Below are 15,405 nucleotides of genomic sequence, written 5' to 3' on the forward strand. Positions count from 1 at the left end.
GAAATCCAGCTTTAATCCATGGTGGTCTGGTAAGATACAGGGGTTATTTCAATTTTTTGTATCTGTTGAGACTTGCTTTCTGCATAGAATCTTTCAACAAATGTTGTTGACTTTCACTTTATGGCAAGCAGACCCCTGGAATGCATAGAATACACTGTATTCGACCAGCTAGGAGCTTGGTACTGTGATGATATTGTGTTCTCCAAAATATTATGCACCCTAATAAGTTTATCTGGGGTCAGAGAACAGAACAGCCATAATATTAAACATAAAGGTTAGGCAGTGGTAGCATACACCTTTAATCCTAGCATTCCAGAGGCAGAGAACCATCCGGATCTCTGTGAGTTCAAAGCCACACTGGAAATAGCCAGACATGGTGACACACACCTTTAATTCCAGGAAGTGATGGCAGAAAGCAGAAAGGTATATAAGGCCTGAGGACCAGGAACTTAGAGCTGGTTACGTTTTTCAGCTTTTAGCAGCAGTTCAGCTGAGATATGTTTGAATGAGGACTCAGAGACTTCCAGTCTGAGCAAACAGGATCAGCTGAGGAACTGGCGAGGTGAGGAAGCTGAGGCTTGTTCTGCTTCTCTGATCTTCCAGCACTCACCCCAATACCTGGCTCTAGGTTTGTTTTTATTAATAAGACCTTCTAACAATTCGTGCTACAGGTACTGACGGCGGAAGGTGGTTGGGAGTCAGTCTAGAGATGGGATTCTGGGAGATAGAAGACTTCACACATTGGAATTCAAGGAAGAGTTTTGATTACTTCATGGAGGGTCCCAGGGAAAACCAGGGCCCAAGGGTGAGACTGCTGATATCATCCTACATTCAGCAGGAACCTTATATACAACAGGGCTGGAATTACAGCTACTTCCTCACAATGCCTCTCTGCTTGTGGGAGAATTTATGCAAAGCATATGTAGAGTGGGTTCTTCAACTGAGCAGCAGACTTAAAGTCCAGTCTACAGAGTAATATCTGCCCATAAGATGTCCAGGTCTAGTTTCCAAATAAGGGATGTAAAAACAAAGTGTGTGTGTGTGTGTGTGTGTGTGTGTGTGTGTGTGTGTGCACTATATATGATATGCTAAATATTTCCAATGCAAAGTGCATGTCTTTTACTCTGAGAGCATAATATAATGTCCTTTTTTTGTTATGTAGTTGGTGGTATTGTTGTTGTTTTATATCTTGGAAAAATCATATAGATTGTCATAAAAACAATTCTGGCTGCAGAATCTGGAAATCTGGTAATCACTGACAACAGAGACAAAACCACACTCTGGCCATCTATCAGCCTTTTTTTTTTTCTTCCCCCTTTCTATTTTAATAAAAAGGAAAAAAGTTATAACTAATATAAGAAAAACCATATACAAAAGTACAAAAATTATATATCATATATACAAGTAATAAATATCTAAACAATGGCTAGTCCGTTTGCATTTGACAAATTCAGAGAAAATAATTCCATTATCTATCCTACTTGGTAAGTCCAAAATGTACCTGATTTACTTTCTATCCTAACTTATATTACTAACAGTACTATCTTATAACATCTTTCAAATTTATACACTTACTCTTTAGTGAGTTTCTTTTCTAAAATTCTTACCAAGGAAAACTATAACTATCTAAACTATAGTTGTAACTAATTCTTCAACTCCCTCAGAGACCCAAGAAGGATGTAGTTTATGGATGTGGCCACTAGAGGCCACTATTGTGTACAGCAGAGCAGTTTGGAGAAACCAGAAATATGGTTCCCCCTACATTTTTTTTTTTTTTTTTTTTTGAGATTTATTTTATTTTTATTTTCTTAACCAACGAGCCATCTCTCTGGTCCCTATGTCTTTTACAAATTGTGGTAAGTCATGTGCAACACAACACTTAGTCATTTTAACTGCCTCTCCCCGCAGTAGGGAATCTAACACCGCCTTGGAGCTCTACAGCAAGCTACTTCCCTAGCTCACATTTCCACTCAGTTAAGTGTACAGTTCGGTGGTACCGAGTACATTTGCCACGCTGCACAACCCTCGCCAGCATCCCCATAACTATGCCGATCCCACCGAACAGAAACTCTAATTACAAAATAATTCTCCCTATGGCGGGAGGCAGTCATGCTCCCTCCTGTTCCTATGAATTGAAATACTTAGGTTTCGTCTGTAAGCAGGTCAGTGTCTGTCCTTCCGTGACCCTCTTCCTTCACCTAATGTGACACCTTCAAGGTTGACCCACGATGTAGCAAGCACCAGAACTTTCTCTTTTAATGGTTATAGTCCAGTGTGCCTGTGTGCAAAACATAACTTTTAATATTTAACTTAATTCTTCTGCGTTTTTAGATAGGGTTTAGATAAGTTGCCCAAGCTGGCCTAGAATTCACTATGTAATCCAGGCTGGCTGCAAACTGGGGGTCCTTCTGCCTCGTCTTCCTGGCTGCTGAAATTCGTGTGGGGAAATTTCAACCACTCTGAAAACCGCAGAGAATAATATGATATACTCAGGTAAACCCGTTGTCTACTTCCAACACAGTCATCTGATGCATTCTTCCATGTGCCCCACTACACATTATGAAGCTAATTCCAGAAATGACATTAACCTGTGAACATTTTGATTAGATCTAAAAAAAAGGGTTTTAAAAAATTATATATTTATTATTGTTGTTGTTGGTTTTTCGAGACAGGAATTCTCTGTGTATCCCTGGCTGTCCTCGAACTCGCTCTGTAGACCAGGCTGGCCTCAAACTCACAGAGATCCACCTGCTTCTGCCTCCCCAGTGCTGGGATTAAAGGCACCGCTATGCCTGGCTTCAAGATTATTGTTTTAAACATAACTAAAATATCGTTATCACATCCCAAAACATTTAATTGTGATTCCTCAGTACAATCAACTCTCAAAACAGTGCCCAAATTTCTACATAACTTTTCATGCTTGGTTCGATTGTATTTCCTTAGATTTATAATGGACCACTTTAAGCTCTCAAAAGATCTGGTATTGGTAGGAGGGACCTGGTTCTAAACCAGGAGACATGGGATTTGAGCAGGTCAGAAAAACTTCCTGGATGTGAAAGAATCTTTGCCATGCAGTCTGCCCCACGCTGTCTGTTTACCTGTTTGCCGGTGGCTGCCAATTAAACCAGAGCTGGTGAAGATGTCTGTGGAGCAGCCCTGCGAGGATTTGCTTGTCCTCACAGTTCCCAGCTCCGCTTCTTCCTCCCCTAGGAACACATAGTAGCTTAGTTTTGAGACATCAGAAAGTCAGGAGTGCAAAGGGAATGGATTATGAATAAAACAGAAAGAAAAATTAAATGAATGAGAGATACCCAAGGACAGACACGTGGGCAGGGGCTGGGATGTGGACAGGGGTTGGGATGTGGACAGGGGCTGGGATGTGGGCAGGGGCTGGGATGTGGGCAGGGGCTGGGATGTGGACAGGGGCTGGGATGTGGACAGGGGCTGGAGAGACGGTTCCGTGCTTAGGGGGGGCATGCTGCTTTTCCAGAGGAGCCCAGTTCAGTTTCCAATACCCTGGTTCTGCAGCTCGCAACCACCTGTAAATCTGTAACTCCAGCCCCAGGGGAGGCAGATCTGCCTGCCCCACTGCATATGTGTGAACTCACAGGAATAAAAACGTCTTTCAAATAAAGGGAGAATGGTTAGAAAACAACATGAAAGAAGAGATTCGAGGCACTCCAAGATAAAGCTTTAGTCTCTTGTTTTATTAGAGTACCAGACAAACATAGCATACCCAGTATTTTACCTCAAAACCAGATTAATTATCTATTCTTATTTGATGCAGCTGGAACCCCTACATCCAATGCTCGGGATTCCACAGGTCAAACAGCGTTTCTCACCTGGGAGTTTTGCTCACAGAAGGTAGTTAAGCCTTATTTATGTAGGTCACTTGATTTGTATGCCTAATGAAACCCGTTACTTCATAAGATAACTTTAAAAATTAGTTTAAAAATATTTTATTTAATTCAAATTTTAAAATGTATTCTATATAATGGTAAAATTATTCAGGGAAATGTAATGATTTATAATATATTTGCTTAAAGGCCCACAGTAGGTTTCACATCCACCTCCAACAAGACTTTTCTTTTCAGTACTGACATGCTCGGCTCCACACTCAAGCATTTCAGTTTAGCTTTAGCAAAAGCAAATATTTAGATTTTAAAAGTAAACATTTGATCCAGAGTCCATTAGATGAAAAAGTTAAAACTAAAGTTGCCTTGTTAGTTAATGCCCTCAAAGGCAAAGTCTAAGTCAGTTGTCTATTGACCTGGAACACATTTTTTTTTTTTTTTTTTGGCTTTGCACAATCATATTTATAATTATTGCAAAAAGGGGATTTTTGAAAACTAGCCTCTTTGATCTACATTCCCACAAAAAGCTATTGAAAGTGCAAGTTTCTGCTCAGTTGTTTTTTCCTTTAAAAACTTTAAAAAAAAAGAAAAAAAAACTTAAAAAAAAAAAGGTGCCAGGAATCCACCCACCCACTGCTGGGTAACAGTCAATCATCTGTGATTTCTGGCTCAAACGCTGGCATTCATACCTAGGGAAACACTTTGCAGTGGATGGGATCTTGGTCTCTACTAATAACAAAAAAATGGCTAAAAAGAGACTTCCGTTTATTTTCAAGTCCTATGGCTAAATTCCTTTAATTCCTAACTGGGGAAGACATTGGCAAACTACTGGGTTTTACTGGGGCCAGAGGGCCTTCTTTGGCTATGCCTAGAGGCGCTGGGGAGCATGGTGTGAGACTCAACGGAATAAACATTGGCCCTGAATCCAACGTCCAAGGAGATACAGATGGGAGAACTGAGCACTTGAGTAAAAAATAACACAAGGAAGGGGCTGGAGAGATGGCTCAGCAGTTACGAGTTCTGGCTGCCTTTCCAGGATTTGATTCCCAGCACCCACATGGGGGCTCACAACCATCAATAACTCCAGTTTGACACCCTCTTCTGCCTCTGACAGCAAGTGGCAGGCACGTAAGTGGTACACAGACATACATGCAGACAACACCCATACACCTGAGATAAGAATAACTTAGTAATCCGTGGCTGATATGTAAAATTAAATTATGAAATAAATTTTAAAAAAGAATAACTAAGTATAACAAGCTGAACAGTTGGTGTATCAAAAAATTACTTCCCAGGCTGGAGAGATGGCTCAGTGGTTAAGAGCACTAGTTGTTCTTCCGGAGGTCCTGAGTTCAAATCCCAGCAACCACATGGTGCCTCACAGCCATTTGTAATGAGATCTGGCGCCCTCTTCTAGTATACAGACAGACTGTATACATAATAAATAAATCTTTTTTTAAAAGGTACTTCCCAAAATAACCAGATCCTATGGAAGAATGGCAATCCTTTCAGCTGCTGAGCCATTTCAACAGTCCCAGCATGTATTTTTATAAGAAAAGGTCAACTCCTAGTGTTCCAGATACATAATGAGAAAGTTATGTTATTTTCAGACAGGTTAAAGGAATGCCTAAGTTTATGGGTTCTTTATATCAGTATTTGAGGGTACAGCCTTAAGTGGGGAGAAAACAAAACTTCAAACAGGCAGCTGAAGAGATGGCTCAGCAGCCAGGGCACCTGCTGCTTTTGGATGCTCAGGGAAGGTCCTAGAGCTCACTCACATCAGGTGTCTCCCAGCATCCATAACTCCAGGCATTGGGGATCTGATGGCCCTGGCCTCCATGGGCACCAGGGACACATGCAACACACAGTAATATCACATATGCATAAAATAAAACACTAGGATGCACATAATAAAAACAACCTTTTAAAAATGTATTTAAAATTAAATAAAATATGAAAACAACTCAAAGCAGGTTGCCACTTGAAATTTAAGTGAAACAGGTTTGAACTTTAGTAGCAGCAGGATGCAAGCCCAAAGCCATCATGGCTCTGAGGAGTACCACAGCTCAAATGTTCTTTAAGGGCTTTGGGGTGCCAACCGAGAGCAGTCCTTTGCAAAATCAAGTCTGCAGCTGTACTGGCTAAGTTTTGTGTGTCAACTGGACACAAGCTAGAGTCATCAGAGAGGAAGGAGCCTCAGCTAAGGAAATGCTTCCATGAGATCCAGCTGTAAGGCATTTTCTCAATTAGTGATCAATGGGGGTGGGGAGGTGGGGCAGCCCATTGTGGGTGGTGCCTTCTCTGGCCTGGTGGTCCTGGGTTCTATAAGAAATCAGGCTGGGCAAGCCAGGGGAAGCAAGCCAGTAAGCAGCACCCTCTGTGGCCTCTGCATAAGCTCCTGTCTTCAGGTTCCAGCCCTGCTTGAGTTCCTGTTCTGACTTTGACTCCCTCCAATGATGGACTATAATCTGGAAGTGTAAGCCAAATAAACCCTTTCCTCCTTAAATTGCTCTTTGTTCATAGTGTTTCGTCGCAGCAATAGGAACCCTAGTTAAAACAGCTGGTTACTAGGGAATGCAGGCAACTGTGGGAATATTTGTCTGCAGCAGAAGGGCACAATCTCAGAGGCTGAGGCAGGAACGACTCCCCTGGAGCCTCTGGTAGAGTCCTGGAGGTTGGCTCACTCCCGGTCCAGGGCAGAAGCCTCAATTGCAGGCAGTCTGTGGTGAATCTGTCCCCAGAAACTCTTGAAGACAATCTTCCTTCTCCAATGAACAAGCTTGTGGGAAGCTTTTGGGCTTGAACTGAAACACAAACATAAATGTCTGTGGGGGTCTGAATAAGAATGGTCTCCATGGGCTCATGAATTTGAATGCTTAGCATCAGGGAGTGGAAGTATTTGGGGATTAGGAGGTGTGGCCTTGTTGGAGGAACTATGTGTGGGGGTGGGCTTTGAGGGTTCAACAACTTGTGCCAGGCCCAATCCCTCTCTCTCTCTCTCTCTCTCTCTCTCTCTCTCTCTCTCTCTCTCTCTTTCTGCCTGAAGATCAGGATATGTCTCTCAACTACTTCTCCATCACCATGCGTGCCTGCAGGTCGCCATGCTATCCTTCATAATGACAATGGACTAACCCTCTGAAACTGTAAGCCAGCCCGCGGTGAAACGCTCTCTTCTATAAGCGTTGCCTTGGCTGTGGCGTCTCTTCGCAGCAATGGAACAGTGGCTGAGACTCTTGACTCCAGGCTGCGAAAGGGAGGAAAAGGTCAGGAGGTGCAATACGCTCTCAGGAAGCCTGCTTGCATTAGAGTCAAATCACTCCTAAGCACGCCTCAGCTCCAAGATGCTGAAGGGGTGTTTTATTCTGCACATTCTGGAAGCATGTCTCAGAAGATGAAGGACAGTCCTGTTACCCAGAAACAGTCAACGAAGCCCATCCCACATGCAATTGTGTCTTTTAGACGCGCACAGTTAAGTAGTACCCATCATCCAAAACATGGCTACGGTACCCACTTCATCGGAACCTGAGTGAGGATTAAGAACAAAGAAGGTCTCACCCACTTTATCAAGGAATTCATAATTCAGAGGGTCTGAACTGGACAGTTAAGGTCACTAATTCAGTCTTGTGACAGCCATTTGATCCTGAGTTAGTTGTGTAAGATTGTCTTGGACACTGTGAGAAAATCAATGCATAAGAAGATAAAGCTTTAATATCTTCTTTATTGACTTATTTTCCTAGTGTAGCTAAGGAAGTTTCTGTAATTGGGTTTTTATTTTACTTTGTGGTGCTGAGGGTGGACCCCAGAGCCTTGTGAATGCTAACAACCCTCTCCCACAGAGCGGCCCTGCCAGATCCTCTTTTTCTCTTTTTGAAAAGGCATCTTACTACATAGTCCAGGCTAGCCTCATGCTTTAGAGACTCCTGCCTCAGCCTCCCCAGCACTGAGAGGCAGGTGTGTGCCACCATGCCTGGCTCAGAGGGGTGTAAGTATGACAGGCCACGGCAGTCATGAACTCACAGCAGCTGTTCCTGTGGGCACCAGGAACACACACGCCAGGGCCGCCTACCAGTCAGCTATGGAGGTGGAAGGGACTCAACCAATTCTACTACTTGATGCTGACTTATGGGCAGCTAACAGGTTCTGCGAGAGGGGAAGGCATCGTATCCAGCTGTAAGCCCACTGTGAGCCCACCATATTCTGAGGGCTAGTTCAAATGCAGCGTCACGTAGACAGACAGCCCTTGTTAAATGCTGTAGGACACTGAACAAATAGAGGAAAAGATTTGTAAGGAGGGAGAGGGGCAGGCAGAAGTGGAGGGAACTTAAGGGAGGGTGTGTATGGGGAAAATAACCAGAGTATGTTATATACAGGCCGGCTGAGAGCTTGCTGTGTAGTTGAAGCCTTGAACTCCTGATCTTCACACCTCTAGTGCCGAGACCACAGGCACATGCCACCACACTTGGTTATTATGTGGTGTTGGGGAACTGAACTCATGGTTTTCGGCATGCTAGGCAACCCACTCTACCAAGTGAGCTGCATCACCAGCCCCAAACTCATTTATTTTAATGGGAAAAGTTCTGTCTTTTATTCTGACCCACGATGTCTCAATGAAACAAGTAGAAAACTAGGGTGACTGAAAGATGAGAACTCAGTTGTGTAAGAAACAATGAGAAAGTCAACCAAATTTGTATGTGGAAGATGATGTCATCAAGTTTATTCTACTTACCAAGGAAATAAGGAGTCTGTGGGTGGGGTCTGAAGAAGGAGTGTTTAAAATATCCTTTGAAAGGTATTCGTTGTCTATTTACTGTGGGGTCAGATGCCCATGTGAAAGTCAGAGGGTACCTTGCAGGGTTTGGTTCTCTTTCCGCCATCAGAGTTCCCAGGGACCACACTCGTGTTATCAGGGTTGTTGGCAATCATGTTCACGCCATGAGCCCCTAAGAAGCAGTCTCCTTGACGGTGTTTTTTCACATTTTAGGTCATTAAGGTGATCTTGCACTTAATAAAAGTTATGCCACAGGAAGTACTTTCAGGGACAAATATAAACCTAAACACACAAGTGTATCAAAACATGTTTTTTTTGTTTTGTTTTGTTTTGTTTTTTGTTTTGTTTTTTTTAAGGAATGCACATGCAGAACCCCTGGAAGTTTCCAGAAGACACTACTAGTCCGTGTACCTGTCTGTCTTGCTTGGCGATATGTTCTGGACTCATCCCCTGTGACCAGCAATTCCTATTTGCTCCACAGGACAGTCTCCGTCTAGAATATGGAGTGCCAAAAAAAAAAAAAAAAAAAAAAAAAAAGCTTATAAATATACCTTGTCTGAAATAGAAAGTCAAATCTGGTAGGATGTGTTGTTGGGTTAAAACGTTATGATGGCCAGGGTCAGGGTGGGGTGGGGTGCCATTGTGTAGAACGCAGAAGCAGCTTCCAGAGCTGGACCGGTGGGAATTCCTCCCTGGACTGCCGAGATGTGGGAAATGTGTAGCTGGAGAGGGCTGGGCAGGACAACTCGGATTCTTTCTCCAGTGCGCTGCAGTGTGGTCAAGCCAGAGGCTGTGAACCAGCCTCTGCCACACACAGCCTTTCTGCCAGGGCCCTCACACCTCCAACCTCTCTGTTTTCTTTAGGCCAGCCCCAGCTTGTGTGAGGCCTGGGAGCTTTAGTGTTTCTGGGAAGCAGTGGTAGGAGTTCCCAAACACTCGGTGACTTGAAGGGACAGACCTTGGAATGCTTGGCCAGCCTGGGCACACATGGGTTTGTTTTGTTGAAGAATCAAGTCTTGCTGGGTGGCGAAAGCCACGGCTGGCCGGGAGAAAGAATGGGCTAATTCATCAATCCCTACTCACACTGCCTCTCCCATTTTGTTCTGAAATCTCTTGAGAGAAGGATTTGTTCTTAGCCATGGAGGCCCTAGAAGAGCAAGTGCTGGAGACGGAGCTGAGAGGTGTGGGGTGAGACGGAGCTGGTTCAAGTCCTATTTCCTTTTCTAAACAAGTTAGGTCTTTTTTATCATCCACCCTCCACGGAAAGGAAACCACAGCAGCTTCTGACCCTGCCTTCCCCAGGAATGGGTCGCAGCATGCTCTCTTCCTAGCTAACTTTACTGTGCACAGACGTTCAACCCACTCTTCTATCCCAGAGACATTTGTGCTGGACTTCGATCTTCTGGGGTGCTCTGCAGGAGCCTTGTTTCTTGGGGTTCGCTTTCTGTTTGCTCCTGTCTTGCTGTTGGGTTCCCGCTGCTGGGTCCTGGTCAGCTGTCCCTGAGACGGGACAGGTCCTGTAGTCTGCCCAGGGGGACTAAGATGTGAGCCACCACCCAGTGTGAGTCCTTTAAACCACAGCAAAGGCTGCTGGTGGAACAAGCCTGGGCACGCCTTGCTTGGGGACAGGGAATTCCCAGCTGAGGACAGGGAAGTGTCACCCCTAACACTGGGCGGTGGGACACAAACCTGACCCTCAATGGCAAGATGGCTCCATCTGCCTCCCAGATCCCATGCTATGGCTTCATTTCATTGACCTTAGTGTTTTTTCTTAATTTATTTTTAAGTGTGTGTGTGTGTGTGTGTGTGTGTGTGTGTGTGTGTGTGTTGTGTTGGTTCTCTCCTTCCACCACGTGGAACCTGGAGTTAACTCAGTTGTCAGGCTTGGTGGCAAGCTTCTATCCGCTGAGCCATCTTGCCAGCCCTCTATGAATTCTGAAAATTCCTTTTTGAAAGCTTGGGGTGGGGGTAGGGATGCACACTTGTAATTCTAGCAATTTGAGGTAGAGGCAGGAGGATCATGAACCCTAGACTGTATCATTTCAACATCCCTAGACTGTATCAGTTCACATTTCCAGATCATTGTTGTTATAATGAATCTGTCTGCTTTTTGAGCATTAGCTACAACTTCTAACTTGTTTTTAATTAGAAACATCCATTTATTTTTATTAAAAATCATCAATTATTTTATTAGCATGATTTAAAATGATTTTAGAAAGAAGTGTATTTTAATCTTTTAAAGTAACTTTGAAGAGTCTATTGAGATTTTTCTCTCTTTGCATAGAAGTATTGGGAATTATGCCAGTATATGTCCTTAAATTGTTTTATCTTTACACTGAAAATAAATAGGGGTGGGGGGATGGCTCAGTGGGTAAGAGTGCTTGCTCCACGAACATGAGGACCTCAGTTTGCATCTCCTGCATCCATGTAAAAAGCTGGGCATGGCTGCACATGCCTGTGACTCCAGCATCGAGGGGAGGAGACAGGTAGATCCTGGAATCTCCTTGGCCAGGAGCCTAGCCAAAAAGTTGAAATTCGGGTTCAGGTTCAGTGAGAGGTGCTGTCCCAAGGGGATGTGGTAGAAATCCATGTATTGGTCCTCTTCTGGATTCTGCATACCCACACTGCATGTGCTTTCAACACACACACACACACACACACACACACACAGAGTGTTATTACTCTTTTAATGTTTTACCTAATTCTATTCTATATACACTTGTGGTGATATTATGTTCCCCCAAATATTGTGCACCCTAATATTGGGGGTCAGAGAACAGAACAGCCGCTAGATACAGAGGCCAGAAAATGGTGGCACACACACCTTTAATCCTAGTATTCCAGAGGCAGAGATCCATCTGGATCTCTGTGACTTCAAGGCCACACTGGAAACAGCCAGGCATGGTGACACATGCCTTTAATCCCAGGAAGTGATGGCAGGAAGCAGAAAAGTATACAAGGTGTGAGGACCAAGAACTAGAGCCTGGTAAAGCTTTCAGGCTTTTGAGCAGCAGTTCAGCTGAGATCCATCTGCATGAGGACTCAGAGACTTCCAGTATGAGGAAACAGGATCAGCTGAGGAACTGGCGAGGTGAGGAAGCTGTGGCTTGTTCTGCTTCTCTGATCTTCCAGCATTCACTCCAATACCTGGCCCCAGGTTTGTTTTTTTAATAAGAACTTTTAAAACTGGGCAGTGGTAGCACATGCCTTTAATCCCAGCACTCAAGAGGATCTTTGTGAGTTCGAGGCCAGCATGGTCTTCAGAGTGAGATCCAGGAAAGGCGCAAAGCTACACAGAGAAACCATGTCTCAGAAAAAACAAAAAACAAACAAAGAACTTTTAAGATTTGTGCTACATACACTCACACTGTATGTGCTTTCAACACATACACACACACACACACACACACACACACACACATACACACACGTTATTACTCTTTTAATGTGTTGCTGGATTCTATTACACCTATGAATGGCATATATTAATGTGCTGGCTCTCGAGGCTTTCTCTTCTTGTCCCTTCTTTATCATGTTTGATATCAGTGCTGTGCTGGCTTGGTTAAAGGAATTTGGAAGAGTTTTTTTTTTTTTTTTTTAGACAGTTTCTCTGTGTAGTTTTGGTGCCTGTCCTGGAACTCACTCTGTAGACCAGGCTGGCCTTGAACTCACAGAGATCCACCTAACTCTGCCTCCTGAGTGCTGGGATTAAAGGTGTGTACCACCATTGCCTGTCGGAAGAGATTTTGTGTGTGTGTGTGTGTGTGTGTGTGTGTGTGTGTGTGTGTGTGATTCTAAAATAGTTTGAACAATACTAAAGCTTTTTGTTCCCTGAATGCTTTCTTTTTCTCCCAGTGACATTAATCTGTGAAACCATCTGAAATTGAAATATCTTAAGGTGGTAACTCTGAAACTTTGTCAACATCTTTTTAATTAATGAGCTTTTTTTCCTTTTCTTTCTGTTTTTAAAGGTCATGTCTCTCTTAATTAACTGGTTTTTCCCCCCCTGAGTGTAAGTAGAGCTATTCTTACAAAATTTCTGATTTTTTCTTTGTAGTGATGACTTGTGCCTAACTAGGGGCTAAAGGGTGAAACAGGGACCCTAGGGGTGATTATGAATGAATGGTAGGTCAGCTGAGCAGACCCCCCAACACACACACACACACACACACACACACACACACACACACACAGCATTGTGTCTCCAGTCCCTGCACTCCATGGTTCAACCAAAGAAGAGAAACTTTAAATTTGGATTTTTCCATTAAACAACACTCTGGGGACTGGCTTCTAGAAAACAACAGCAACAAAACCAACAAAGCCACTGAGCCAGAGCTGAGGTATTTGTTGGGTTTTTGGCGTGTCCTGTTTGTTCGGCATTAGACAGATACTGGGTGATTTTAGCGCAGGTGGAGGTGCAGGCTGTTACAGCTGTTAGGGGAGAGACTTGCCATCAGAACAGCCACCGCACTGAAGGGAAGGGACCAGGTGTTGTGCAGAGGCACAAAACTGCTTGAGAACAGGAAGGAAGCAGCTGCCGAAGAGCACATGTGACAGCTCCGGGAAGATTGGTGGCGGCCACAAACGAAACAGTATAATTTGGAAATGCTGAGTTGCCTGTCTCGGGAGGTGTGGAGAGATGCCAGGTGAGCAGAGTTCTATGTGCCACTCAGAGGAACCTCTGCTACATTTCCCTCCAGGGCCCTGTGAATGCCTGAATTTGACTTAAATGGCCACTAGATGTCACACTTGTGCATCTGCAGCGGCAACTGTTTCAGCCGGCTCTGCTACAACGCAGAGCTTCATAAACTAATGTGAAGAAAGTGAAATTCTGTTTCAAAAGCATGCATCCTAGGCCAGGCACAGAAGTTCACACCGAGTTCACTTCTTGGGAGGCAGAGGCAGGTGAATCTCTGTGAATTCAAGGCTTGCCTGGCCTACATTTCAGGACAGCTACATAGTAAGGCCCCGTTTTAAGAAAAAAAAAAAGAAAGAAAGAAAGAGAGGGAGAGACAGACAGACAGGAAAGGAAGGAAGGAAGGAAGGAAGGAAGGAAGGAAGGAAGGAAGGAAGGAAGGAAGGAAGAAAGGAAGGAAGAAAGGAAGGAAGGAAGAAAGGAAGGAAGAAAGGAAGGAAGAAAGGAAGGAAGGAAGAAAGGAAGGAAGGAAGAAAGAAAGGAAGGAAGGAAGAAAGGAAGGAAGGAAGAAAGAAAGGAAGGAAGAAAGGAAGGAAGAAAGAAAGGAAGGAAGGAAGGAAGAAAGAAAGGAAGGAAGAGAGAGAGAGAAAGAAAGAAAAGAAAAGAAAGAAAAGAAAGAAAGAAAGAAAGAAAGAAAGAAAGAAAGAAAGAAAGAAAGAAAGAAGCATCTAGGTGTCACATGCCCATATCCTAGCACTCTGGAGGTGGTGGCAGGAGGATCAGGAGTTTGAGGTCATCCTTTTTTGGTTTTTCGAGACAGGGTTTCTCTGTGTGGCTTTGCGCCTTCCCTGGATCTTGCTTGGTAGCCCAGGCTGGCCTCGAACGCACAGAGATCCGCCTAGCTCTGCCTCCCGAGTGCTGGGATTAAAGGCGTGTGCCACCACAGCCCGGCTCGAGGTCATCCTTAACTAGCCTGGGCTACAATAAGACCTGTCTCTGAAGTGTGTGTGTGTGTGTATACATATCCTTAATTGTAGGCGATTTATTCTTAATGCATTTAAGAAGACTTACCCATAATTTTAATAAAAATTTAAGATATACTTTCAAAAATGAATTTGCTTTCTCAATTTTCTTTTTTTTTTTTTTTTTTTTTTTTTTGTCTTCTGATACTCTCAGAATTAAATATAACTTCCCATGTCAAAAAAAAAAAAAAAAAAAAAAAAAAAAAGCCGGGTGGGGGTGGCGGCGGCGGCGGCGGCGGCGGCGGCGGCGGCGGCGGCGGCAGCGCATGCCTTTAATCCCAGCACTTGGGAGGCAGAGGCAGGCAGATCTCTGTGAGTTCGAGGCCAGCCTGGGCTACCAAGTGAGTTCCAGGAAAGGCACAAAGCTACACAGAGAAACCCTTTCTCAAAAAAACCAAAACAAAACAAACAAACAAAACCAAAAACCGCTATGTCCCTCATCATCAGTGTCTCAGAGCCTCTTATCCATCCTGTGGCTACTATTATTGGCAAGAACTACTCTCATTCCATTTTGTACATCACAGGGTGCCGAGCAGTGTCACAGCAACATCATTAGTAACGCCCTCTGTTTGGGTGTTCTCACCGTCTACAAAGCACTTGTTTATGGAATCTGATCTTTATAAAATCAGGTGCTTAGGTGGTGGTTTGAATGAGAATGGCCTCCATAGGTTCATTTGTTTCGAATGCTTGGTCCCCGATTAGTGGAACTCTTTGGGAAGGATTAGGAGGTGTGTTCTTGTTGGAGGAGGTGTGTCAGTGAGATCTGAGATTTCAAAAAGCCTACAGTAGGCCCAGTCTCTCTCTGTCTCTGTCTCTCTGTCTCTCTCTCCCTGCTGCCTGTGGATCAGATGTAAGCTCTCTGCCACTGCTCCAGCCCGGTGTCTGCCTGCCGCCATGCTTCCTGCCGTGACAGTCATGGACTGACCCTCTGAAGCTGTAAGCAAGCCTCCATTTAAATGCTTTCTTTTATACATTGCCTTGGTTGTAGTGTTTCATCACACAATAGAACAGTGACTAAGACATGTTAGATGTGGAGAAATGAGCCAAGAGGGATCAAGCTATCTGCTCATGGTCACCTGTGAGAAGTCCCATTCCAGTGTCTGTTCTGCTGAACCATGGATGCTC

The sequence above is a fragment of the Onychomys torridus genome, chromosome 2 (genome assembly GCF_903995425.1).
Source record: "Onychomys torridus chromosome 2, mOncTor1.1, whole genome shotgun sequence".
Taxonomy (NCBI): Eukaryota; Metazoa; Chordata; class Mammalia; order Rodentia; family Cricetidae; genus Onychomys; species Onychomys torridus.